Genomic DNA, 24,574 nt, shown 5'->3' with positions numbered 1-24,574 from the left:
TAAAATAACTTGACATGGAAGCAGGTGTGCCTGCATTAATACAGCTCCATCGAGAGGAAAAAGTAACACAAGAACCAACTTAAATTCAACAGCACGTTTCTGCAGCTGAAAACGGAACCTACTCCACGTGATGATTGAGCTCACAACCTCGGTATAACTCCACTATAAAAGCACTACAACCTGACCAATTGCGCTACTGGAGCAGCACAGCACAGTAGCACATTTTCCTCAGTGCACTCAAACTCAAACTCAAACTGTGCTTCTTCCCTAGCCTACCAGCTTCAAGACTTTTTTAAATTGATCAAAGATTCATTGGAAAAGGTTTGTCGATGGGTCAGGTGGGAATCACACCCAGATTCACTGCTTGCAAGGCAGCTATGTTCATCATTATACCCAGGACTGGCGCCAGGGGAATGATCTGTAGGGGGGGGGGGGTCTGAAATCCTGAGGGGGGTAGTGATATTTCGGTTTAAACGGAGCCATTGCAACCATCCAAGTGAATTCTCGCAAGCATGCCACTGATTAGTATTTCATGTTAGAAGATAACGACAAGCAATCTGGTATTTAGTGATGAAGAACAGTTCCACAAATAATCACGTGATTATTTTTGCCTGGAGCATCAACCATATGTGTTCATTTTTGCAACAACATCAACGGTAACGAGGTTCTGAATCATTAAGAAATCATTGTAAAACCAACAGAAAGTACAAACTTCTATAACTACAGTCCTAGTTATATAACGATTGTAAGTATAAGGATAAACTACTGCAAGGCATTGGTCCACCTGAGCAAATAAGGTCATAATAATGTTGACACCCCAAAACATAGACACTATGTAACGTGCTGTTCCTGGACAGATAGCCCTCCTGCACATCAAACAGTCTGATGTAGTAACTGTGAATTCGGGGTTAGTGTAGTTATCTGACCATTGACAAAGTACAACTATTTTTTACGGCTCAAGTTAAGTAAGTGAAAGTGTTCAAAAACTTTTTATCCAAACCTTTTATCCAAAACTGAGGGGGGTGGGACTGTTCAGTTGAGGGGGCGATTTTGGCATGCCAGTAACATTTTGACAAAACGTCCAAGAGTTACGAAAACACTTACTTTGTGTATAAAGTACATTGTGTACACACTGTAAGTTCAGAACGCGAGAAATACTGCTCAATATGGGATCCTGTCCAGGAATATCAGGGCTGTAAGGGGGTCAGATCTATAGATGTAGTAAACACATTAGTGGAGACAGTGTGTCTGCTCTCTGTGTGAGAGCCGGACAGGAAAAATAATCTGTGGTCTGGGAAGAAGAGACCCTCGTTGGAAGAGCGGCGCTTCTCACAGGAGAGAATGAAAAAAAATATTTTTCTCCTTGGGGGAATTAAAAGCACTTATGGGGAGTGGTGTGATGGTAGTGCATCTGATACCACATCAAAAGGTTGTGTGTTCAAATCATGTTGAGATCGGATGATGTATGTTCAGGTTCAGCTGGTGCCGAACCTAGGAATTAGACCATGCAGTTTGGTTTTATCTGTACACCACATAGATAATCTAAATGAAATAACAGAGCAGTACAGGACACGCATTCAGGAAATTACACAGCAAGTCATTTTGAACATGACAAGAGAAAAGGCACACCGCACATCCGTGAAACATCACATCCGACTTTAGAGACAGTTACATCACAGAATGGAAGTTTCAGGCCCCTTTTTCATTACAGGTTCAAACTAACCTGAAAGTTACAGAGTTTTAGGTCACTTTTGTATTAAAAAGTGTCTGAAGCCTATAAATATAATTTGCCCTTTTTTAAATTGTGGATGAAATCCAATCCCATGTACCAAGACCTTACAGTATATTCATGTTAATTAAAATGACTAATGCTATTGGACATTAGCTGGTGCTTTTTGTAACGATTTGCTATTTCATGCTGGAAAGAAGGAAACCCAACCAACGTTTGCTTTCAGGTGCGGTTCATTCACATAATGGACATCTATTTCTGAGTAGCCTGATTTAAAAACACACGAACCCAGTAGAAGTCGAACCTACAATCTCATGATGCAAAATCAGACGCGTTATCCATGAAACCACTGGCCAATCATGTAACTGAATTGCACCATGGTGAGTTCAGTACTGCAACTAGTAATTACTAGTAATAGTAATAATCCCATCCTAAATTTCTAAGTGAGAAACGTGTTTTCTACATTTTTATCAGTTTTAAAATATCATCTCTTTAATACAGACAAAGGGTTTGTGTGTCACTTTGAAATTCTGATTGATTTAGAATTCAAAGAAAAAGATGTTTTCTTCAACAACGCAGTGAAATTATGACATCTTTCACTCTACTTCTCTCTTGTAGTAAAGCAGACCTTGCAGTGTGAGCATTTACTCTAGTAAATTAGGTCATATATCATGTTAAATCACTTCTTCAAAACAAAACATTTCCTGGTGCACGTTTTCTCCATGAAAAAAATACATTTTTCCCTTACATGATTTCTTTTTTTTTTTCCATCAGAGTACAGAAAGAAGAAAAAAGGGAAAAGCAGTGTCGCAAAAAAACTCCATCGCCCTTGGGAGATGCCAAGCTCATCGGATATGAAAAGTGCCCACTAAAAGCAATTTCTTTTCATTTATCTTAGCGTCGGGGCTGCTATTGTGTGTAGAGGAGGCAACTTGCTCAGCCAGCAGACTCACCGCTTACTGAATACAGGTATGTTTTGAGTGTCATGCTGATCGTCTTATAAATGCAAAAGAAACTTTTAAAGCTGATAAAGTTTTCCATTGTAATTTGCATGTAGCTACAACGAGAGATTTTATCAGTTGCACGTAATCAGTATTTTTTACTTTTTGTTTAGTACTGGAAATATATTTTTTTAAAATTTTTCTAAAGAAGATCTCAAGAAGTATTGCCAGGACCTACCTTTAGCACTCAATAGCGATATTAATGGAGTAGAAATGTAAGGTAAATTGGTGATCTGAGCCAAAATAGTCCTTACACGCCTCCTGGAACAGTGTTCGTATTCATAGCAAGTTATATTCTTTTTCAACCCCAAACGTTGCTATTGCATTAAGCTTTGTGTGACCATTAGAGGTTTCGATAGCTTCTGGAGAGCGCACTTTTCCAAACTGAAACCTATAAGAACATTATTCAAGACGCACCATGTCCCCGAATCATTCATCGGGACTAGGATTAATATCAATGGAAAGTACTTCAAAATAAAAGATTTAACTGAAATATTAAAAGAGTAGGAAAGCATTTAAAGTAGAAAAAAATCAGTTCAGATGATATTTAATTTTTTGAGAAATGGGCACATACATCAGCTCAGTGAGCAGTGCGAGGTGCTCTTCTGGAGATGATGTTAAATTAGTTAAAATCATGTGATAGTTAAAAAAGCTTAATACTTAGTTAAACAGCCAGCACAAATGGTTGCGTTTGTGATTATGTCACTTCTCTACTACAGCAGCGTCGGTAAAAGACCCTCTGAAAGCAGTAAAGCTCTGCACAACTGAATTCGTTGCTATTTGGAGAAATCCACAAACTCGTGTTTTTCATGTGCTTTAAAAGACAGCCATACTCACCGACAAAATAAAGACACTGCTGCTGATTTTTTCCGAAGCACAGTTGACCTTTCTGAGCCAATTGATGAAGCTCACCCAATGAATACTATAGCAGAAGGTGGAGGAAAGTGCAACTTTGTAACTATCGCAACCACAGGAACAACTGCAAGAAGTAGAATCAATTTCCCATCGAATGGTGGTGTTGTCTGAGGTACGCGATGTGAACGTGTGCAGAGAATCCCACAATCTCTTCAAAACTTGGACAAAGTATTTCTGATGGAGAGCTGTGCGCAAAGATTGAATAAGCTTTGCTCCTGCCGATGATTCTGCGTGAAAAAGCACAGCATTCAAGTTTCACAGACAAATGCACCATGCCTACTGTAGCGGCAAGGCTTATTAATAAGAAAGAATTAAGTGTTCTGAGCCTTCCCAAATGAGGCCCCATTTCTCTGTTCATCTCTGTGGTGCAGCCACAGAGAAACTATTCATGCAGGCTGATTTAAGGTTCCTGATAAGGACAGCTCCCAAAGGGGGATGCACTTAGCTAAGCCTGGCTATCATGATCAATGGTCATCCATTGGTGCCTATCTGTCTAGGGAGTGCCAGTTGGACATCTGGACTGCATTCCTAAGTGTCAGGAGTAAGTGACTCATATATCACCTTGATCAACCAATCAGGGGCTGGTAGGGCCGAGTAACCCACGTGGGACTCTGATGCCCATGGAACTTTCAGCAAATCAACAAGCTCCTCCAAGTTCCTCCAGGTAAAAACAGGCAACACAGAGATTTAGGGAGATTCAGTGAGATTCAGTAAGATTCTGGAGAGGATTCTGTGGACTGTTCTAAAGGGAATTCAAAGGAGAATTCCAGGGCAGGACGGCCCAGGAGCAGAAGGCTCCCAAGGGCAGGACATTCTCGCAGCGTGCCTCCTGACCATCCTGAGACTCAGCCCGGACAACCACGGAACGGCCAGTGTGTCCGAGTGCCAGAACTTTCCTTTGTTCTAAGAGTCTAGAGTGGAGGTTGCCAGAGAGTAACCAGCAGCAGGCCTCGTGAACAGGTCGGAACTGTGGACAGCTGAATCACTATTCAGAACTAGCTCTTCATCAGGAACGAACCGGTCCTCTTCCTGACTTGCTGGGACCCACAGTCGTCTTTTCTCCTGTGCACAAACTTTGCTAGTTAAAGCCAACAGTGAGCATCAGCAGGGCACCGTCACAAGCCGCACAGCACAGCCTGGCAGCGAGCCAGAGAGCGCGGATTGGACAGCAACAGCCTGCAACTGTTTCTTTGTGCCCGCAGGAGATCTGAATCCCCAGAAATTGGATGAGTATTCAACTTCACTGCATTACAGCTCGAGAATTCAATTGTTATCCAAACCAGTTGATATCAATTTAATTCCTAAGAGTTATGTACTTGTTTTGAGTATCTAATGTAGAAGTTGTAACCAAGTTCACTTTACGAAACGGTCTTAATGAATGATATACTGAACGTATGTCCTCTTGATATGTGTAACACTTTGTAACTGATTGAATATATATCTTTTGTATTCTGATAACCCTCTCGATAAGATCTGTTAGGTTTACATGCATATTCTATGTATTAATAAATGTATCCTCGTGTATTAGCACCTGTGTGTGTGCGTTGTTTGAGTTATGTCGCATGGTTGGACTCTAAAGCCATCAAAAGAATCAACTTTGTGATTTACTGCTACAATTAATAATTGTCTCAGTAAATGCCCAAACCCTACAGAACTGGTGCCTTCAGAGAGCCACTACAGTTACATATTTGGCGTCCCTGAACGGCCGGTTTTTCTTACACTACAGAACCAATTTTAAAAACAATTGCGGCACACTACGATTCACACTGACTCAAAAGTGATCACGGCAGATGTTGTTCCCTGCATAATGCTGAAGCGACCAAAGAGCATTGCTGTTGGGAACACAAAATGAGGCTTTTTTATGCCTTGATGTTAAGCTGACAAAGACTATCTTGAAACACCTAGTTCAGTCTCTCGACAGACTGCCAAGCAAAGCTTTTACCCATTGACGTCGCAATAGAAGGAAGGTCTTAACCCACCAACACTTAGCAGCGGCAAGATTCAAACCTAACCCATTGAAGAAAATGGAGCACAAACCCAGCACTTAGACCACCCAGCCACACTCCTTACACCTTACTCTTTTGGAGAAAGTCGGGTGGGTTCAGCTCTTGTTGTGCGACGCGTGGAAATGACTGCATCTTCGTTTTCCGAGATGTTTCCTATCACATCTTTGTCAGCTCTGAATATAGTGCTTCTTTGGAGCAGGCTTCAGACCTTTTATTTTATTTATAAAGGAGGGCCATTCAGAAACATGTAATTCCTGTTTTAGAAATGCTTTGGGCGGTGTGTTTTATATAATGCACAAACAGTATTCTGATTGTATACTGTAGACCTGTGTAGCAATCGTACTGGATGTGACTGGGATTCTGAAATGTTTCTTGAAAAGGTATTTAGGGTTGCTTGAATCTATTATAAAAAAGTGACCCGAAACTTCCAACCTTCCAATCACTGATGTCGCTCTCCCTAAACCTGTACGGGATGTTTTGCTGATGTGCAATGTGCCTTTACTCCTGTATTAAAAACGACCTCTGTTGTTGGGCGGAGTTGAAGGAGAACTAACTGCACAGAAAAAGTACGTAACGATAAAATATTTCTGCGCGTGAAACACATCAATCGTTCAGCATTTCTAAAATGTTTAATTGAATTGACAAAGAAATCCTCTCCTTAAACTTCGAAAAGGATTATCTGTTGAGCCAGCAGGCGTAACACTGCAGTTGCCCGTTTCTCACAGGTGTTTGAAGTTGTGGATAACATTTAGCAGGTTTGGCACCATGGCTTAGCTGGTTAAGCCACCTCACTAAAAACCAGGAGACCCTGGGTGTGAATCCCAGTGGTATCTATTCGTAGACAACAGGCCACTCATTGTCAATATTTATGGAGCTTAATTTAAAGACAACGGGAGAAGCATGAGTTACAGCTTTCTGTAGCTGTTTTATATAGCGATGTATTGGTTGGCTCTGTGGCGCAATGGAGAGCGCATTGGACTTCTAGGCTTTGATAGAATGAAGTCATTCAAAGATTGTGGGTTTGAGTCCCACCAGAGTCATGTATCATTTTGATTCAACCTTTCAAAATCCTCTAGGGATTAGTGTTGATCAAGTCAAATAAAGGACTTCTTAAGAGTCCACAGTTGAAAATGAACGAGCAGCCACAAGAAAGAAATTAGCACTGGACTGTGATCACATTACTCCTGTCCTGGACTCCTTGCACTGGCTTCCTGTCAACTTCAAAATCCTCATGCTCACCTATAAGGCTCTCCATGGCTTGACACCACAGTACCTGTCTGGGTTATCGCCCTACTCCCCACCTCACAACCTTGCTCTTCTAATTCTGGTCTCCTATCTGTCCCCCAGTCCATCTACACTCTATGGGTGACAGGGCCTTCTCCTGTTTTGCACCAAAGCTCTGGATCTTTATTCCCAAGGATATCAGAGAGTCACCTTCTCTAAACTCCTTCAAATCCAGACTCAAAACCCTCTTCTTTAGAAGAGCCTTTAATGAACTATTCTTTACCCCTCTGTTCCTACTGTATTTAATACCACCATCTATTGTCTCCTCTAACTGTGTATTCTCATCCTGCTTATCTTGTGTATTTTTTAACTTTATTGGTTTCATTCTGTAAAGCACTTTGAAAAGCCACCTTTAAAGGCACTATATAATGTATAGATTATTATTATTAATAATAATAATGAACAGCGCATTTAACACTGAGCACATGCGGTCCAAAAGGATTGCAAAGGTTGGGAATTAGCCTTTCACTCGTGTTGTTGAAGACCGTATCCTGGCTTTGTTGCAGGAAATGTCTGGATGCCATCACCGGATCAAGGAGAGGATCAGGGTTTTGGGAAGTCTTTTTGATGCCTGACACTGTGTGTTTCCTGGTTGTAACGGGTGTCATTCTGGACCTAAACAACAGAGAACACCGTTGAAAAAGCTGAACTGCCTAGCGGACACTTTGTCGCCTTCTTCTGACCTGTATTTAATGCGATTCTCTGAAAACTTGGCACGTTATATCTGTGCTACCTTTATGGAGGGCACACTCATAAGAATCATAGATTCGATCACAAGCATCTAAAAATGAGCCTGAGAAAATGACATCACGCTATGAGGCTGAATGGCACAAATTCTCCTGTTACTTCTGCAGCAAATGTGTGTTTTTTGCTTCTTAACACTGAGATAGTTGGAGATATTTGGCAGCAGTGGGATTCCAACTCACACCCCCAAAGAGACTAGAGCTTTAATCCACCTCTAAATTAAAAACTAGGTGACTTGTAATGGCTGGTAGGAGAGGAAAGGTATAAATGCTTCTTTTTTGGACAAAGTCTTTATCTTTTTTTTCACCAGTTGTTTTGATCAAATTATTGTAACGCAGTACCATATTAAGGTATAATATGTACATGAACGTCATGTCTGAGTCGATGATGGCAGCTGAGTATCGCTGGAGGACAGTTCATCATGAGTGGGTAAGCCTGCATAATGAGGGAGAAGAAATCGGCCTCTCTGACGCAGTGTCCAGTGACACTAACCTTCTGTCCTACTGTTCTCTGCTAATGTAGATGGTGAATGTTTATTTAGGTGAATGTAAGGTTTCATTCTTGTAAAATATTTCCGAGCACTTTTTTTGTTGCTGAAAATTAATCCTGTGCATTTGAATGAATTCCGATATTGTCACCTAATTCCATACATTGTTTCATCAAACTAGAACATTTAGAGGAGGTCAATTGCATTTATGAATTGCATAGTGATAGTATTTCTTTCCATTTAAATACTTCAGTCAAAAATGTAGAGAAGGTGCTCCTGTTTTCACCATTATAAGAACTGTGATGCACCAGTAATATTTACTCTCATAAAAGTATTGTAATTGTATTGTTCTGTTCTGTAACAATCTTGAGTGACACAAACCTTCTGTTTTACTGCACTACACTTCTCCAGAGGCCAGTTCAGCACACAAGGATCCTCAGTCAAACAAACACTGCAGTCGCTTGATAAACGCTATTTCTCATCCTTTCTCTTAGTGTCGGTGCTACTATTGTATGCAAAGGAGGCGACTTGACAATGAAATCTTAAAGAGAGTCTTCATGAAGGTGTGTGTCGGCAAGCTCTCCACCTGGCAATTGACTGGGCTTGTGAAGAAATCAATCTCATTCAACAACCATACAAATTGCACAGCTTAAGGCACATGAAGCGAAATCTGTGAGCTGATTGACACAAAACAATGTCACTTCACATTATCTGCAAAGTTGTTTTGCTTGTCTGACCACCTCTTCCTACTTTACAGTGAGCACATATATTTCAGTTTCTTTCCCCCATGTGGAGATGTATCCACTGCCAAAACTGCTGTCTGATTATTTAAATTATCTGTAAAACTGTTACATGACTTCATCTAATTGTAAATTTATAAGACGGTCTGTGAGACATTTGTGAGAGTAGCTGAATCCCAGGGCTGGTATGGAATCACACAGACAGGTCTTCTGTGTGATCTGAGTCCCACTGCTCAGAGCTACAGACTGGTCAAATGGTCACTATTGTAGACACGACCATCGGACCATCGGCTACAAATAATCAATATACCGATCATAGTGTCACTACTGGTGTTTATTACATAAATACTGTATATAAATAATAAGATAATTCCACACTCATAAAACATTTATAAACATTTTGGGAGGCTGACATACAGTAAAGAAAGTAATACTGAAGGGCTGGAAGTCCTGGAAAGCGTTAATAGATCCTTCTTGCTTCCGACCTGGAACAGAGCCCACAACTGCCAGATCAGTGACCCCTGAGCCCAGTTCACAGAGAGGAGAACCAGGAGCTCTTCTATGTCTCTAAGAGGGCTGGGAGGAAAGATAAAAGGGGGAAATGTCTGATATTGTTCATGTAGCAGCACTGATTGTCTGAATATCTTCTGGTTCTGGATTGTGAGGATAGAGAGCAGTACGGAGTTGAGATCCTGTCTGAGTGTGAGTCTGAGCTGTGAATCTGACTGAGAAGAGAATAATGATTTTTTATTCTGCCTGAGAATTTTCCTGAGAATTTTTTTCTTTTCCAAGTGGTGTTACATCCCCTTCAGATACTCTGCACAGACTGCCAGAGAGAAGAGGAGAGAGAGATGGACAGATAAGAGCACACACAGCAAGAGACACCGACATCTTGGTTTACTTTGAAGCAAGTGTTAATTTCTTTTCTGGAACAAGTTGTTTCTGAACTTCAAGAAATTCATACAACTTCTGAAAGATAAAATACAAATCTTGCTTCTCAGGACAGAAGAAATGCTTCCAAAAAATGCCAGTGATTTTTTTCTCCTTTTAACGAAAAGTGGAGAAAAACAACAGCAGTGCAACTCCGTCGGCTTGATTTAGCTTAATACAAGTATTCACTTCCTTTTCTGTAGATTACAGCCTGCGAAAGATGAAATGAAGTTCTTGGTTACTCTTGGTCAGTGCAGAAGAAATACTGCCAGCTGGCAGGAAAATGACAGTATTTTATTTTCTTTAACTACAAACATGTGAGTTGTGAAAAGCAACGGGAATGTGTCCCTGTGCAGCTGTTAAACAAAGGGCTGGTGGGTCAAACGTACTCAGGGACGTGCTTCAGATTGTGATGATGTAAACAAAATCTCCGCTAAAAATTGAAGGGATTTCTTCGCAAACCCTCTTGAATGTGGCAGGAAATCTTCGTGTTTTACTCGTGTGCAACTACAACAAGTAAACAAATAAGTACCTAAGTCAATGTCCAAGAAAACCATCTTCACGTGTGGAATTTTTCTTTAACTGGCTGTTGGGAGAATTCATTTATACACCAGTTGTATCCTTAGCAAAAATATTTTAAAATTAGAACACAGATTTGTTGGAGAACTTGACAATCCTTGACAATCATTATTAAATGAGCATTATACAAATGTGCGTTGATATTTTTAATATGTACCTTAATTGTAATATATATACATAATTGCTTTGATATGGATGTTCATTTGAAGGAATTGAGGAAACTATGAAGGATCGCAGAACAACCAAAGATACATTTGGGCATCTGCTATTGGTAAAGATGAAAGAGTACCTTAAGTGTGAAGCTTTCATACACACGAGAGAAAAAAACAGTTTTAATGCACTTCATTAAACTGATGGTATGCTTATCAATCGTGCATAAAGTGTACATAGCAGAGGATGGTTTCGATCCATCGACCTCTGGGTTATGGGCCCAGCACGCTTCCGCTGCGCCACTCTGCTGACAGCTGTTATAATGTGATTCAACACAACTGCTCTATCTTTGCTTTCTAAAAGTGCGCCCGAGATGAAAAGTCTAAACGGTAAACGCAGACGTCACTTTGAGCACTTGGTCTTTTATAGCACAAATCATCACCCGCTGCTCTACATGGGCGTGTCTTCAATATCGTTGAGAACCAAACCTTCTGCTTTCCGAGGCAACTGATTCTTTCGTCGTTAATTCCCAAATCTTCAATGAGAATCAGTGAAACGAAAATCAAACACATGTACACACTCGCGTCCTAACCTGAAAGAAAAATCTACACCCACTTTATAATACTGAAAATGATTCAGGAAGTACAGCAAAGTTCTAAAACCAGCGAATGCATCTGCATACAGTACATAAAATGTCAATTTTTCAAAAGTAAAATCTTCAGCTTTGAAAGATTACCATCCATATATTTTCGTTTTTCTCTTTTTTTACATAACACGCTTTCGAGAAACAAACTGTCTTTTAATTAAGGTTTCATTAGAAAATGTGTATCTTGGTTTGCCAAGTTAAAATCGGCACATCCCAGTGGGCAAAAGATGTAGAATATACGACTATTAAACGCATACCAGACGTGTAACTGTGCTCCGTAACTGGTCTAGAATGAAATTCTAATATACGTATATCGTTATACGTCAATTAGACATCTATGATTATATGTTTATTATACATAAATGGTTGTAGTTCTATTATACGGATAAATTTAGAAGACTACTATACATATATAGTTAAAGGTCTATTATACATCAAAGAAAGATTTTTATAGGTGTAGAAACTAGTAAATAAAGCCAATGATTTATTTTAGAAATTTATTCTTAAAATATACAATTATTCACACCTGAAAAATATGTAGCTCAAATTATACATTATATACAATATTGTAATCAACAAATGTCTAACCATCATAAAAAAACACAACTAGTAAACTTCAGTTACAAATTCTAGTAACATGGCAATATATATATATAGTAATGACAAACACAAACTAATTACATGAACACGCTAATATTTAACTCAAAACCACATTTCGAAACTTCTTTATTTCCACGAAAATATTATTAATGTAGCACAAACGCTACTTTCTAATAAAGACAGAAAGAAACTGTTTGTTTTGTGTCTCATGGTGATCCTCCTCTCGATACTAATGAAATGTTTAATATGATCCCTCGAGAAAAAAAAGGAGTCAATTTCCGCCTGGAATGATTGATGCCCCATCAAACATTTTGTAATATCCCTGGAAGTTTATACAGTAGAATCCTGGTTCGTGGCTTAAATTCAAGGTAAACAAGACTAAGGAAACGAGTTGGAAACTTGATGTCGAAGTGGGATTTAAATCACCCGGAACATTTCACTCCATTGGACAGTATGTGCCAGAGAGCCTACCGCCATCCCTTCGATAGTTCAGTTGGTCGAGCGGAGGACTGTAGTGGAATTAGCAGGGAATCCTTAGGTCGCTGGTTCGATTCCAGCTCGAAGGAAGGTGCTTTTTGTGTACTTTAATCAAAGAGTTAAAAAAGCGAATCTGTTTCATTCAGACATTTATCAAAAGTTCAATAAACGACGAAGTAGAGGTTCCTGTTCCGAATTCAGCCCACGTCTGATTGTCTTGTTTTGGCCAAGATCCGATCTTTGAATTAAGGGACTACTCTGTCTGCTTTGTAATTCAAAAATACATACAAATGTCAAGTTTTTTGTAGATATAAAGGTGTTCTCTGTTTTCAAAGGATAGGTACTTAATTGGCATAATGATTTGGTATTGATTTTGTATCGTTGTATTATGAAGTTTGTGCTTTCTGTGTTTTTATCGTATTGTGAACTTATTTTTTAAACAAATGCTTACAAAGGCAAACACGGCACACATCTGTTTATACCAGTGGTGAATTGTACATTTGTACAAGCTACTGTGCACTTCTGGGAGTATAACAGGTTCGATATAAAGTGGCAAAAATATAAAAGGGGAAAATACCCCAGACTGCGTGTAAAGCCCTCGTTGTGACTGTTTTAGATTAAAATGGCGTACTGTGCACGAAATGTTGCAGAAACACAATCTGATATTTTAATAATTATTATTTTAATAATTTGATCAAATTGAGGCCCAGGATCCAAATCTTCAGTTCTGATTTTTTTAAGTGATATCTTTCCTTCCTGTCGTGGAAGTCACACGATGTGAGCAATTGTTTTTTTACGTTGCGATCCAAAGATCCTCAGGCGCACTGTAACCAAACCAGGATGGATTCTGCTCGGAGCCGGACTGAGCTCATTCTCACTCCCTGTGCTAAAAACAGAATTAGCTCTTCCCCGAACATCCTCTACAGCTGCTGGATGGTGCTCTGCGTCTTACTGCTCCGGCAATTACTTTGACGAAAGACAGATCACTTGTGCGCTTTTAACCTTCTCGCAGCTACAGCTATAGCCCTGAAAAAAGCAATAGCTTTATCAGTTTTTATATTAATCTATTTTGAATCAAAGTTTGATATTTTTTTATTTTTTATTGCATTTTACATTACAATAATAATAATAATAATAATAATTATTATTATTATTATTATTATTGCGCACACTTATATAGCGCTGTTCTGGATACTCCACTCAATGCGCTTTACAGGTAATGGGGACTCCCCTCCACCACCACCATTCTCCTGAATGATCACAGAGAGTCAGGACCTCGGTTTTACGTCTCAGCCGAAGGACGGCACCTGTTTACCGTTTAGGGTCCCCTTCATTGTACTGGGGTATTAGGACCCGCATGGACCGCAGGGTGTGCGCCCAGCGACAAAAAAACAGACGTGTGTCGGGCTCGGCTGCGAGCAGGACAATGACATCACAGGGACAAAGCAAAGGGAATCAAAACGGTTCTATAAAAGACCTGTGTAAGCTGTTGGTTTGCAGTCTGGACTCTAAATCCTCCGATCCGATTTTAAATCTCTCTAATACCTGAGCTGCGGCTTCTTCCGAGTATTTATTCGTATACTTATTATGTGTAAGTGTATAGATGAAACCTTTCATATATTGTTCAGTTTAAATCAAAATGCTTTACTAATACAAGAGAGAAGTATAGTATGAAGGATGTGACAAATCTATGATTTCTTGGAACAAAACGGTTTTTATTTGCATTCGAAATGAAGCGGAATTTTAGCGCGACACACAAACCCTTTGTCTTTTTTAGAGTTTTTAGAGTGAACAGACATAAATGTAGAAAACGTGTTTTTTTAGCACTACAATAGCAGGGTCAGTGGCATAATGAATAACGCGTCAGGCCTCGCGTCAGAAAATTATAAGTTGGACTGCCGTCTGGCTTGTTGCGTTTATACCACTTACGTTCTTTTATATAAATGAACTCCACCTGAAAGCTATAGAAAACACTTTGGGTAAGTTGTCTGCAGCCTCATGCGAATTTCGACAACTTACCCAAAACACTGTACTGTCTGGAGATCAGCTCCAGCTCTGAACTCAATTGCAATGAAAAACCATGCGTAACAAAACTGGAGAACAGCTGAACTTGTGTTCAGTTCGGTGATGAGGGATCAGAACTGTCCTTGTTGTAATTAGCACGAACTGCACAGGCTCTGAATCCGACCATGTCAATTAGTCTGATCAATGTAGGACACGTTAATGTAGAGTTATTAAAAGGTTTATTAGTTAGTTAGTTCAGGTTTACCCACCTGAACTAATGTAGAATTATTACTTGGTCTGTCTCTTGTTTGTATATAAATGAATGTCTCTGACAACTTAATGTTAGTTTTACGATGTAGGTCAGGCGTTGACATATGCACGAGTATACTAAATGTCTCACTCCTGATTCAACTCATGTTCTATAGGAGATTGGCGATTCCTCCTGTTTCTCATACAACCATATCAGAACAGAAGCCCGTGTCACCCAGCTCTGATTCAAGATCGACTTGCATCTTTATCCCTTTTTTGTTCGTGATCATTATTTTCTTTAGTTATGATCAATATTGAACTTTTTCTAAATGAAATGACAATAATCAAACATGCAGGCAGATTTTTGAAAAGTATTCGGAATTGACAGGGTGCCCCTTTGGAACAATCGTCAGAAATTGTGAGAAAATGAAAGTTATGTAAGCTCTCACACAAAGCATTGAAGATTGGAATCTGAGTGTAAAAAAGCTACCCGTCTCCCAATGATAGGCAGGGATACACACCATGACTCGAATAGACTCAGCGAACTTTAACATCTATGATATTACGAGTGCTTTGCACGTGTCGAATTTCAAGAAGGAACTACTACAACAGTTGTGGACATAATTCAATACCACCGGCAAAGTCCAATTCTGGCAACATCTGAGAAAATAATGTTCACTCATGGAATTTGGTCTTTGAATGGCTGGCGGGAAAATTCATTTTTACTCCTGTTGCACCCTCAGCTGAAACATGTTAAAATAACAACGCAGATTTGTTGGAGAACCTGACAAGAATTATTGGGTTAGCACTGTATGTATTCTTGTATATTTACTTTAATTTTAATATAAATGTAAACATGCATGCTGTATAAGCTATTGTAATTTTAAAATATGTTAGCTGAGGATGCGAAGGGGGCTATTATACCTTGTGAAACACGCAAGGAACTGTAAAAAAGGCTGTTATTTGAATAAAATTGGCGATCACAAGAAAACCACAATTTATGTGGTATTATCATCAATATCCTTCAAAATCTACGTTCAAATGAAGGATTTGAAGAAACTATGAAAAAAGCAACAGTAATAGCAGAGGATTTTGATTTTTGCTCTTCAAGTCAGCAGATCACCGTAGAGTTGCACCCCTACAAACAGCACAAAGGATGAATCCCACCACCTTCATTATTGCTGTGTTTGTGCCAGTGAAAGTAGCGTTTGTGTTATTGAAAGCATCTCGGAAGATGAAGGTGCAGTCACTTCCACATGTCATGATATCATTAGATCTGACGACAAGAGCTGAAGCCCCCCCTAGTCCAAGCCGGCAATGTGAGGAAGATGGGTATGGAGGAAGGTAGCGTGGCTGAGTGGTCTAAGGTACTGGATTTAGGCTCCAGTCTCTCTGGGGGCGTGGGTTTGAATTCCACTGCTGCCAAATGTTAATGTTTTAAGACCTGCAATACAATCAGTAAAAGCGCTTTTTGTTAGGCTGCGGGAGGTGTTTAGAGATAGACTTTCTAAAAGACAGGCTTAACATCAAGGCAGAAAAAATATTTTGTTTTCTCAACAGAAATTCTCTATGGCACGTTCAGCTTTATGTAGGGAACAACATCTGCCGAGATCACTTTTGAGGCAGTGCACATGATAGTGTACCGGCAAGTACATTTAATATTGGCTGTGGTGGTGAGCTGCTTTTGTCTGTGAAACTTTTAATTCTTCACGCCGAATCGTTGGCAGGGGTAAAGCTTATTAAATCTTTGAACATAGCGCTCCATCAGAAATACTTTGTTCGTGATCAAAAGAGATCAGAGGATTAACTTCATGGATTCACATAGCATACCTTACAGGAAAGATTTAAAAGGGGAATTGATTGTGCTTCCTGATGTTGTTCCTGTCGTTTCTTTGGATACAAAGGTGAATGTTCTTTGACGTTCTGCTAGACTATCCACTGGGTGGGCTTTATCAATCAGCTCGGAGAGGTCATCAGTGCTCTGTCTCTGGAAAATAATCAGCACTGTCGTTTTTCCCTGTGCTGTCTTTTAAAACATATAAGATCACGAGTTTACAGATTTCTCCAAATAACAACTATACATTTTAACCCAGCGGTTAGCATTCCTTCAATCCAATAGTTTTACTCCGGGTAAAAAGCAGCGAAATATATAGAGAGATTATATTCAAATATTTCAACGTTCTTATTGGATTACCTGTATGGAGATATCGCTCAGAATTCCTAATATGATTTTGAGTTCAGTTTTGCTTTACTACTTTCAGAGTCTTTTATTGACCTTGCTGAAGCAGAGAAGTGACATAATCACAAATGCGACTTACCTGTGCTGCTGTTTTTGGTTAATAATGATTATTGCGAGGAAAAAAAAACAGCTCCTTGCATTAAGAGCAAGAGCAACCAACACGCTCGCTTGTTGAGTTGGGTTTTTTTTCCGTGGTGCTCTTCCTCAGATGTAAAGTTATTTGGCGAGCAAGGACCTCTGAGAAGGAGCCTGAATCCATCAAGAACTCAGAAATTCTAATATCGCACTACTGTCTTGTGTACAGAGATCTGCTTCTTCCTTTTTGAGTGTTTTGGTGTTTAAGAGCACGCTTCCTACCTCGAATGTTAGTTTCAGGAGATGTGCTACCGGATAACAGATTATCTTGAAAAGTTTTGGGGATGCACTGGCCGGGATTAAAACCCGGCTCAATTATTTGGAAGTCACCTGTACTACCAACACACTTCTAAGAAGCACCCGCACATTTTCGCAATCCTCTCTCTCACCTACAAAGTTATGAAGACACAGACGACCAATGAAAACTAATTTGATTCACTCAAGGCTTCACTCTTCTGTTGTGATGTTGTTTTAATTAGTGTTAGCTGTGATGAGGTGTTGTTTCTGTCTCTTAAAGTTTAAGAGTCTGCTCCTTTCTTCCTGGTATAGAAAAAAACATGTTCCATCTTTGTTTACAAACACCACTGTAAATTATTTGTCCATCTCTAAAGCCTGTGTGTATTGACAAGGCAATTCAAAAGCACATATTAAATAAGAACACGATCCTTCTTGTTACCATTCCCGTGGTTGGAGCGTTGTTTCGCCCTTTAACGTTCTTCTACAATATTTACAGACAGGGCTTTATCACTGGAGTTGTGTGCATCGGTCCATGAACATCAACTGTACTGCTGTTTTTCTATGCGTAATTTAATCGCAAGCACTTAAAAGATGCAAAAAGATTTCAAAGAAAACATAATTGAAAGACAGTCGAGTAAGGAGGTAGAAAAACGCTCTCCCCCGTTGAAGAATCAACCACCGTCGCTGTGACTGGATATAAAAATAAATTATTCATTTCAATTATTCATGAAGGGTGGATTGTGGTCAGTGAACATATGCACATCTTTAAGTCAGTTCCACCATCTGTGCCATAGGGGATGTAGTTCAGTGGTAAAGTGCATGCTTTTCATGTATGAAGTTCTGAGTTCAATCCCTGGCATCACCAGATGTCTTATATTATTGTGCTCACATCGCAATCTTCTGTTGAGTGAGAACTCTTTGCTCGTGTTCATAGAGAGCCAGGTTTACACAATTAAATTCAGTCACACACGAAGTGCTACAGTGTTGCTCTGCTGTTTTAAATGTACCTCCAAAGCATTTTGTTCTGTTAACTACCAAATGATTTGAACTAATTTTACATCATATTCAGGAAATCCAGAGAAGGTCATCAGACTTTTAGTGGCTGTTGAAGAAAACACCTGTTGAATCTCACCAGGGATTTCTTGAGAGATCATTCAGCAAGCGAGTTAACAGGGGTTAACGCAGAGAGTGGTGGGGGTGTGATGTCAGGGCCATACGACAGTGCTTTACACAGAGAGTGGCGGAGGTGGGATGTCAGGGCCTGACAACACAGCTTAACGCAGAGAGTGGATGGGTGGGTGTCAGGGCCATACAACACTTCTTTACGTAGAGAGTGGAGGGATTGGTGTCAGGGCCATATGACACTGCTTTACACAGAGAGTGGCGGGGGTGGGATGTCAGGGCCTGACAACACAGCTTAACGCAGAGAGTGGAGGGGTGGGTGTCAGGGCCATATGACACTTCTTTACGTAGAGAATGGCGGGGGTGGGATGTCAGGGCTTGACGACACTGCTTTATTCAAAGAGTGGAGGGGTGGGTGTCAGGGCTATATGACAGTGCTTTCCGCAGAGAGTGGTGGGGGTGGGATGTCAGGGCCATATGACACTGCTTTACACAGAGAGTGGCGGGGTCGGGATGTCAGGGCCATATGACACTGCTTTACACAGAGAATGGAGGAGGTGGGATGTCAGGGCCTGACAACACAGCTTAACGCAGAGAGTGGAGGGGTGGGCGTCAGGGCCATACGACACTTCTTTATGCAGAGAGTGGTGGGGGTGGGATGTCAGGGCCTGACGATACTGCTTTTCGCAGAGAGCGGTGGAGGTGGGATGTCATGGTTATACGACAGTGCTTTCCATTGAGAGTGGTGGGGGTGGGATGTCATGGCCATAAGACACTGCTTTATGCAGAGAGTTGAGGGATTGATGTCAGGGCCATACGACAGTGCTCCACTCAGGCCTCTGCTTGAATTTGTACTCCTCCTCTCTCCCTACCTCTACCTCTATGATATTTGCACTTTCTGGAGAGGCGATTTTCTCCACTTCAGTAGCCCGATTGCGAATATTCTTTTGTCCATATCTTCGCAACGGAAGCACAGAACGCCTTCAAACCAAATGCATTTTAAAGACCACGACATGTGGATATTTCCACAGCCTCTACATCAAAGTATCAGTGAGCTAATGATCTTTTTTTAAACCTCCGGTTTTTCATCGATGCGTAATTACGCACTAACTGGAACCCGGGGGACCGCTGTATACACAAGTTCACAACGCGACAAATACTGTTCAATACGGCTTCATGCGAAAAACTCGTATATGACCATAGGCAAAAGAATAGCGCAGTCTCCAATTACTCAGACTGTAAGCAGGGGAATAAAGCTTTGTCTGAATTCTGAAACCCTTCCTTTATGTCCTGTTTTCATTCAGGTAAGAGTCAACTATATTCACAATACTACTGACAGCAGGAATATTAAAATATTCTTTACTCAGCAGCTTATTAAAAACAGCTCCCATGATGTTCAAACCGATTTTTTACACAGAACACTGACACAGCTTTGCATTCTGAATCTCTTTTTCTCGTGCTTTTATTTAATGTGGCACAATGCACTGGGATAGGGGTATTCTGTTCACAAACCAAGAGCATTTAAACCACAGCACCCACAATGCTGCAAGTAAGTGTTTTGCACACTAAGCAGAGAGCGATGTCTTCCTCGTTAGTATAGTGGCGAGTATCCCCACCTGTCACGCGGGAGACCAGGGTACATCAGGACGGCCACAACGCAAAGTACTGACCTCTATACGATCACGGCAAGTTACCGATACACACGTGGCAGGGCGGAAAAGGCTGTGCTCTCTTCGTGTGACATAATTCGGAAAAGTCCTGACGTTGCATTTCAACTGAGCCCCAGTATACATCGACCCTTCGACACTCTGAGTGACAACTCTCTTGCGTGTTTTCTCATATTTATGTAGTTTGCTTGCATGATGCCCGGAACAGCGGGGTTGTGTGCTCCCATATGGTCTAGCGGTTAGGATTCCTGGTTTTCTCCCAGGCGCCCCGGGTTGAAAACTCCATACTCCCGGTATGGGAATGTGTCAGTTTTGCCTCCTGCTTTCCAAAAGATCAGCACCGTGTACGAAGGAGCCGCATTAAAACCACTCGAACGTGCAAAACGCGCGAGAAGAGGAGGCGCTTGTTTCCAACAGAAGACTTCTCGCGTGTGAGACGAGCTGATCATCGCTGCAGGAGGTGGGAGGGTTACTCTGGTAGACAGGGCTGACCTTCGGCAATAGGATTTATACTCTCCAAGATGATATTTGCACTTTCTGGAGAGGCGATTTTCTCCACTTCAGTAGCCCGATTTCGTCGATTGCGTGGAAAGGGCTGTAGAATGTGGCGCCGCCTTTCCTGCTCCATCCATGACAGGCGTGCTGGTCTCTGGAGAGAGAGCACGGTCCATCAGCGCACTCCAATAAAGGCACTGGAAGCAGCTGAAACGCATTGGCGAAGCTCAGCACTGGGCCGCTGGGCACGTCTTACCACCGTTTCTGTAGTGTAGTGGTTATCATGTTCGCCTCGCATGCGAAAGGCCCTCGGTTCGAAACCGGGCGGAAACAGACCGGCTTGTTTTGTCGCATACAAATGGGTTGAACAACTTTTAACTAGCAAATGGAAGAGGGCTGAAGTAAGAGACAAGATGTAAATAGGGTTAACTTAAGTCAGTTCTGCCTGAAAATTAGACTTCTAAGCAACAGGGGTTTATGGCAGGAAAGGGGGTTAACTGATAAGGATTCCAGATGCGAGGGGGCATAATCTTAAACTGACCATTTGGCCAGGGTCTCTTAACTGGCCAAATACCACGACCCCCCCCTTACCATAACACCGAATGACGTCTGAAGCAGCAAGGAAGGACTATATAACCTAAAAGTTTGTACCGGCACATCGAACAATACTTCGGTTTTGTTGTTTCTTGCGGGAAACAAGACTTCGGCTTTATTGTTCCTTGCATGCAATACACTCATCTGTTTTACGTCATCTCGGGATCCAGAACCTTATTCTTTCTGTTACAACGAATTTGGCTTAGTCGGCGGATGCTCCAGAAGGCGCAGAACTTCCCATCGGTAGGAGAGACGGTCAGCGCTCACATTACTAAGAGGTAAGGACTCCTCTTTTTTTTAAAAAGACCTTTAGTCTGAAGGGAGTGAACCCAGGTGCCCTGTGCTGAGCCAGGATCAGGGTGGAGTGGCGATTGCCATGATCTGGCGAGCACAAAGCTTCATCAGCTGCCCTTTGCCACAGGAGGTAAGAGGATGTCCAGTGATGACGTGCTTCCCTGTCCGTCGTGGCAGTGAACAGGTCCTGGTTACAGGATCTCTAAAAAAGGAAATAGACTGAAATCAGATCCGACCCGCCATGCTGCCACGGCGACGGTGCACTGCCCAGTGAAAGTGGCAGCCTGTCCCTGGACTGTGGGTGGAAACTGGAGCACCTGGAGGAAACCCCCACAGACCAGGGAGAGAACATGCAAACTCCACACAGACAGCACCCACACCCCAGGTCCAGCACTGTGAAGCATGCCCGACGATGCGGAAGGGCTTTTACAAATGAGTGTGTAACTCACACTGGTGCCCAGGATGGCCTGCTATCGGAACGCAACCTAATTTTCTTAATGCAGTTTGTTCGAAGCGGTTTGCAGGAGCTGGAGGTGAGGACTGAGCTGGGGTCCAGTGTGCAAGAGTGACTACTGATGTCGTGTGTGTGTGTGTGTGTGTGTGTGTGTCTGGATCATTGTGAGCGCCGTCAGGTTTGTGTATTTGTTTAAACAAGAGGACGTGTCTGTGCGGGTCTGACTCTGTGTGAGGGTGCAGCTCTAACTGTGCGCGCGCGGGCGTGTCTATCTCTCTACACTGCATGAGGGGCTAAATCTGCCTCTGAGAAACTGACTTTTCAGAAGAAAAATCTATGAAAAGGCACGGCCTGGCCCTCTTCTCTTGCTCCCGACGTATAACACACTGGGGGATGAAGCTGGTGTCTTCAGCTGTAACCCTAGCTATTTATGCAAACAGCTCTTTTATGAAAAGCAGCTCTAGGCCTAGACAAGAGGAACAGATAAAACAAATCTTAGATTTATGGCTTATTCAAAGCAGACTGAGCGCTGCTATACTGTATGTAGGAGCCAGAGATGAAGAATGAGCTATTTAAGGAAATCAGGAGTGTGAGAGAGGGAGTGTGTGTTTTTCCTCCCAATAGAGAAGGCTTGTGGTTCTTTCTGCTTTTCTGCACAGGCTGCCAACGTAAGTACGTGTTGGGTTCTTGGTTTGAATGCTCGAGTTGTCAGGCTGGCGTTTTTTGTTCCTATTGGAGCCCATAATTTTGAACAAGGCGCTTGAGGACGTCTCTGTGCGGGTGTGCGTTTGTAATGACGTGTGTGCGCATCTCTGTAGCGGATGTTTCAGTAAAAAAACGCATTTAAAACATTCAACCTTTTCATGTTCCTAATATTCTTTCATTCTTCACAATAATAACTAAGGTTGCTGCTGGAAGAGGTGTTAGTGGGGCCAGCAGGGGGAACTCTCACCCTGTGGTCCATGTGGGTCCTAATGCCCCAGTATAGTGACGGGGACACTGGAAAAACTGTAAACAGGTGCCGTCCTTCAGATGAGACGTAAAACCGAGGTCCTGACTCTCTGTGGTCATTAAAAATCCCGGGGTGTTTCTCGAAAAGAGTAGGGGTTTTACCCCAGTGTCCTGGCCAAATTTCCCATTGACCCTTACCAATCATGGCCTCCTAATAACCCCCATTTATGAATTGGCTTCATTACTCTGCTCTCCTCCCCACTCATAGCTGGTGTGTGGGGAGCGTTCTGGTGCACTATGGCTGCCGTCCCATCATCCAGGTGGATGCTGCACATTGGTGGTGGTGGAGGGGAGTCCCCATGTCCTGCAAAGCGCTTTGAGTGGAGTGTCCAGAAAGCAATTATTATTCATTATAATGTAATAAGTCCATTATTTCTCACCCCTCCATTGCAAGGCATACACAACACAAACACCAGGAACAATTATCTCAGAAGTGAATTGCAAATGTATTGAGTTGTGATGCAACTGTAACTTGAACCTAACATGACTGTGGCGTGCATTTTTGAAATTGCATTTTCACAGCTGAAATACAAAATGAAGCTGATCGCAGTCCAAACTCAAGGTATTGTTGTAAAACTAAATATTCAACATGTTTCTACCTGTCCCTTTTCAGCTCACTCAGAAGTCCACAGCCTGCAGCCTGGTGCCTCTCTGTCTCCCCCCTCCACACTGCTGGTCCAGTGGAGGTGCTGTTTGATCCTGCACGATCTGTCCAGAATCGTATAGTCTTACTGAGCAGCGCAGGGCTCCCTGGCCCCAGGTACGAACAGTGAGTGTCAGTGCAGAACAGCTCTCTGACACTCCGCTCCCTCACTCCAGCTGATCAGGGCAACTACACAGTGAGGGACCTTAATGGAAGCAGTATCAGCACTGTGATCGTCACTGTGGGTGGTGAGCAGGTCTACAGTAGGATCACTAGAGGGCTCTATATTCTTGACAGAGTGTGTTCTTATATCATCCTCTGTCCTGATTGTCTTTCAGCTCACAGAGACAATGTCACCCTGCAGCCTGAAGCCTCTCTGTCTGTCCCTCTGTTCACTGGAGAGCCAGTGGAGGTGCTGTTTGATCCTGCAGGAGGTGGAAACTGGACCTCAGTGTGTTCTGTCCAGAACAGCACAGCCAGCTGTGTCCCCCAGTACAGTTTTTTTTTTTTTTTTTTTGATGATTAGCCATATGTTGATTACAATATTGTACATAATGTATAATTTGAACTCGATATTTTTCAGGAGTGAATGATTGTATATTTTCAGAATAAATTTCGAAACCAAATTATTGTCCCTGCCTCTCTGTCTCTCTCTCTTTCAGCCCCGTCTGTCAGTCTGTCTGTCCTTCTCTCTCCTTCCTCTCTCTCTCTCCTTCCGCTCTCTCTCTCGGTTTGTTTGTCCCTCAATCTCAATCTTTCTCTTTGCCTGCTGTCTTTCTGTGCCTTCATCTTTGTGTCTCTCTCTCCTTCCTTTCTGTCTGTCTCTCTGTCTGTCCTGCGTTGTCCCAGCTGGGCCTGTCTCCCCGGCTCTCTGCCTTCAACTCTGTTCGCCGATGTCCCACCAGCCCGTCTCTCTCTCAGCCTGTCTCTTGACTTGCAGGAGGAAGAGGAGGTGGAGACAGCTCCTCCGGCAGGAGAGAGGAAGAAGGTCAGTGCTGGTCCCACCCTGCCTCCTGTCCTGTCTGTGGTGGAGTTTCGCCATCTTGTCTGTCTTGTCAGCCCTGTCTGTCAGTGTCTCTCTCCTCCTCCTCTCTGTGCTGTGGTGTCCAGTCAGTGTGTCTCTCTCCTCCTCCTCTCTGTCC

At 42.0% G+C, this 24,574-nt stretch overlaps 4 non-coding genes across 4 annotated transcripts; 3 read left to right on the top strand and 1 right to left on the bottom strand.

Annotated features, from left to right (window-relative positions):
* The first annotated feature begins 6,598 nt into the window (after positions 1–6,598).
* On the top strand, positions 6,599–6,691 carry trnar-ucu (transfer RNA arginine (anticodon UCU)). The gene is made up of 2 exons: positions 6,599–6,635; positions 6,656–6,691. It is a non-coding gene; the product is annotated as a tRNA-Arg (tRNA).
* A 4,111-nt stretch (positions 6,692–10,802) lies between these two features.
* Positions 10,803–10,874, bottom strand: trnam-cau (transfer RNA methionine (anticodon CAU)). Its single transcript has one exon. It is a non-coding gene; the product is annotated as a tRNA-Met (tRNA).
* A 1,415-nt stretch (positions 10,875–12,289) lies between these two features.
* trnay-gua (transfer RNA tyrosine (anticodon GUA)) lies at positions 12,290–12,377 on the top strand. The gene is given in 2 exon segments: positions 12,290–12,326; positions 12,342–12,377. It is a non-coding gene; the product is annotated as a tRNA-Tyr (tRNA).
* Positions 12,378–20,696: 8,319 nt separating this feature from the next.
* Positions 20,697–20,769, top strand: trnaa-cgc (transfer RNA alanine (anticodon CGC)). The gene has a single exon. It is a non-coding gene; the product is annotated as a tRNA-Ala (tRNA).
* Positions 20,770–24,574: the final 3,805 nt, after the last annotated feature.

This window comes from Lepisosteus platostomus, chromosome 5 (genome assembly GCF_059453375.1).
Source record: "Lepisosteus platostomus isolate fLepPlt1 chromosome 5, fLepPlt1.hap1, whole genome shotgun sequence".
NCBI lineage: Eukaryota > Metazoa > Chordata > Actinopteri > Semionotiformes > Lepisosteidae > Lepisosteus > Lepisosteus platostomus.
The sequence above is the reverse complement of the archived record's forward strand: the minus strand, read 5'-3'. Positions and strand labels throughout refer to the sequence as shown.